At 44.6% G+C, this 4,185-nt stretch overlaps 1 protein-coding gene across 1 annotated transcript in view; it reads left to right on the top strand.

Annotated features, from left to right (window-relative positions):
* Window positions 1-4,185, top strand: part of LOC123975371 (leucine-rich repeat-containing G-protein coupled receptor 6) — a 38,426-nt gene that overhangs the window by 12,225 nt on the left and 22,016 nt on the right. The gene's annotated exons all lie outside the window — the stretch shown is intronic.

The following is a 4,185-nucleotide window of genomic DNA, read 5'->3' as shown; positions in this document are numbered from 1 at the left end:
ATGTGGCCAGTTGTTTTGCTGTGCTAAATCACCAGCTCTTGTCAGAAATGCTTCCATGTTGAAATTGGCTACAACGGTGCTAGGGGCACATTGACACCCACACCCACCCACACACACACACACACTCTGCCTTTGATCACAGAGCCGATAACATACTTCAGTAGTTCTGTTGACGGCGAAGAGGAAATATGATGAATCACATTATTGTAACTGCCGGACTGTGTAACCCCATGCTCCAGTTGAAATTTGAAACAGAGATTGGGAGAGAAAGAGTGTGAGCAATAGAGTGGCATAAGAGTGAGGGAGAGAAAGGGCCAAGGCTGTTGAATGGAAATGTACCTCTATGTCTTCATGCTTCTGTTCCCCCCTTAAGAAAAGCTCCTTGCCATGGTTACTCAATCAATCACCGCGTAAAGCAGTCAAATATGCAGTGCATTGCCTTTCTTGCCATGCCAAACCTTCCTCTCTTACATTCACATGCACACAAGCGTACACACTCACACACTTGGGAGAGGAAAGACTAAACGATCTATCAGAGCACATTGTGTATCTGCAAATCACGGAACGATGGAGGGGGATAGGAATGGAAAAATGCCCATATCTTTTTACTCCTCCAATTGCTGCAATATTGGCCATGATATCACACTACTGTGCTTAAACACACAAAAAGACTGAAACACACAGACGGAGATCACTGGGGGCTTTGTCAGTCATTCCACAAGTTCAGGGTGGAGGGGGATAAAAAGAACAGTTAGGAGGCACATTTGTGTGAGCGTGTTTGTTGAGGGACGAGCACGGGTCTCAATGTCTACATCCTCTGCTCGGGAGTCTTTAGTTCATCATTCAGCAGCAGACGGAGATCTGAGGGGAGGAGATGGCCTATGTGCCTCTGTTGGTTGAGAGATGTGTTGTCCTGCGAGAAGTATCGGGCTGCTTTCTTGACGCCGCGATGGCCAAGATAGGGGAGGACGGTTCCCCACTGAACACTCACATGAAAAATAAAGAAACCACATGAAGTTTGAACACACACACACACACACACACACACACAGCAATCCGTCTCCATGCCCCGGTAGCGTCCATTTATGATGTGGTGAAAGCGGCGACCAGGGACTGTACCCACCACATCTGCAGGCTCACTGGAAAACAATAGGGGTGTGAAAATGAGCGACAGACATCTTACCACACACACCGCAGTCACCTATAAATGGAAATAATATTGTACTGAACACACAGACACAGATACTGACACACATACTTGCACCCGATCTCCCTGTCTCTAACACAGCACACACATTAGAGGTGCCCATAAAATGGGGACACAGAAACCCCAATTCTAATTGTGGAACTCCCATACGCTGTGGAGCCTGCAAAATCTTTAAGCGCTCCCTTTCCCATTGCTTTTGCGGTCATTTATTTGCGCTGAAAATATCTGCACGTCACAGCGCCAGCCGACACAATGCACATGTGGTAGTCATCAATCATAATTATCATGGTTTAAAAAAGCCACAGCTGTTATTTGATTTTAAAAACAAGCCATAGCGCAGCGCCTTCCAACGATACGTCAAGTTGTCAGCGGAGGCCTTGGCCTGCACAGCAGAAATGTCTCTCTCTCTCTCTCCCCGGCTTCCCAATGAGCACGCTGGAGAGCACAGCCGAGCGGAGCTGCATTCAACCTTTCCCCATGACTCACCACTGTGTGTCTTTATTTTTAAACATTTTCTCTCTCCATTGCTGCGTGTTTATTCTGTCTGAGTGAGGCCGCTGTTATGGACTTCACACAACGTTTGTTTATGGCTTCTTTAATCAGGACCAGATAATGGAGTTGTCTCCATCCTTGGGCGCATCCCCAGAAGCTGGGTGATGTGCGTATGTGTGTGTGTGTGTGTGTGTGTGTGTGTGCGCCTGCACGTGTCTGTGTGTTGCTTTAATGATCTCCCCCAATAAATATTTTTCTCAGTAGAATATTAATACACAGACAATGAATAGGATTAAGGTGTGTATGTGTATTGTTCGTGAGGCCCCATGAGGTGACTGCGTGTTATTTTGCGTGATGTCACACAGTCTTGATTATGTCAGTTGGTTTTGCTGTTACTGCTGGCTGTGTCATCTCCATGGCAACTTTGTTATCACATATATTTACCTCTGACTTTAATCAAGCCAGTAGTGCATTACACTTGTTGTATTCATTCCCAAAGTACTGCCTGGAGCCTGAGAAGAGTGTGCCAAAAATGGGACAAACACAAAGTCTAAATGATTCACATGACATCACCGCAGTACGTCTGTTGAGATGGAGACCTGAGGTCCCATGACGCCATCAGTAACAGAAATACATACTCCATTATTTTTTTGTTTAATGTAATTAAACACTGCACTACATTTTAGGAGCTGAGGTGAACTTAAAAGGGCATTTTAAATTTTGGATTTACCTTCTTTATATAGTTAGTTCACTCGTTTGTTGTTCATTTGTAACTACGATATGTTATATATAAACTGGATATAGGCTGGATAAGATAAGAACATTCTATGGACATATAATACAATAAAGAAATAAATGCAAGTATTGTAATCAAACATGGCTACATTCAATATATCCCATCATAATGCGTATGCATTATATTACTATAAATGCGTATAATGCCACTCTTGTGCTTGTCAGAACTGGCTGTCTGAACACAAGATTCAAAAACTACAGGGACATGCCCGTCAAAACATACAACAAAGTTAAAGTCAGTAATTAAATGCCCTACTTTGTTCTGTTACAGACAAAAGCAACATAATTACAGAATCAACCATTTTCCCCTCACCTCTGATTGAAAGCATCCACCCTGCCTATGTGTCCTTAATTTGAGTAACACCTTGAACCCCTCTCTCTGCAGTCAGACCCCCCAGGAGGGGGCATCTGTAACAGGAAATTCCTACGCAGGGAGACTAATATGCCAGTATTATGTTTTCATAAAGAAAAAATTCAATGTCAGCAGAGGCTGTAAAAAGGCTACATAATTATCTGACCTACAAAATCTCACAGCAAAAGGACACAGCTAATGTTACATGCTCATCGAGCGGTCAGAACACACCTCCTCAAGCCAAAGTGACAGAGGGACTAAACTGTTGGTATACATCATTTGTTTAAAAATGACAGGCTACTCAAATACATAAAGTGGTGACTTGGAGAGTGTTGTCGTGCAGTGTTTTTTCCACATCTCCCCTGAAGCTGAATATAGATCTTGCCTGCGGATAAATTCATCCAGCCCCCCATCAGCTTGGCTGACTTGACAAACAAACAGCCAGCTTGTCAAAACTCCCAACTGCGAAGGGCTTCTGAGAGCACAGTTTACACTTGCTAGCCCGGTGGTCTGGCTTTATGAGCAATGGTTAGTGTCATACACACACAGACACACACGCACATACAAGCCTCACTCTTGAAGAATCATGCGAGACCCCAAGGGCTGTGAAAGCAAAGAAGGGGTGACGTAACACCTCTATGCTTTCATTGTGTTTATCAAAGAAATGACCTTACATGACTAGGGCCACAAGGTTATGTATGTTTTCTACCAGAGGCTGACACATAAGTTGTCCTCATACTAGTTCCGTGCGTGCGCTGAATGTGTGTGTGTGAATGCATGCATGTATCTGAGCATCCTGTACCTCTCCCTCTTTGACCACAAGGCAGCTGCATCAACACCCCCCCCACCCAACCCCTCTCACGTCAGAGTGTGTGTCAGAGATGCTGAGAAATGGAGTGTGTCTACGTTACAGCAGTGAACAAAGGGGGTAGGAGATGGTCTCCTCAGAAACCTGAGGACAAAAAAAAGAAGAGGAGAGACGGAGAGGGGACAGAGAGAGAGATAGATATGGAGGGAGACCAAGGGGTCAGATCTGAGAGAAGGTAGAGTGAGACATCTGGAAAAGAGAAAGAGTCTCTGGGATGAGGAGGAAATTGCAGCTGCCCAACAATGATTCATTGGGGAAAATTCTCTTCTACATCTCCCTCTCCTCCCTCTCGTCCTCCAACCTCACTACCTAACCCGCTAACCTCTCTCTCTGCGCACTACTCCCCACTCTTCATGATTGATCGCAGTGTGAATAATGCGCCAAGCCTAAACATTTGTAAATGTACATGTCCTGAGTAGCTTGAAAGAACATTGATAAGGTATACACTGATTTATCCTTTGATACTGATTC

Source organism: Micropterus dolomieu, linkage group LG08 (genome assembly GCF_021292245.1).
Source record: "Micropterus dolomieu isolate WLL.071019.BEF.003 ecotype Adirondacks linkage group LG08, ASM2129224v1, whole genome shotgun sequence".
Lineage (NCBI taxonomy): Eukaryota > Metazoa > Chordata > Actinopteri > Centrarchiformes > Centrarchidae > Micropterus > Micropterus dolomieu.
Note: the sequence above shows the minus strand (reverse complement) of the source record. Positions and strands in the feature narration are given on the sequence as shown.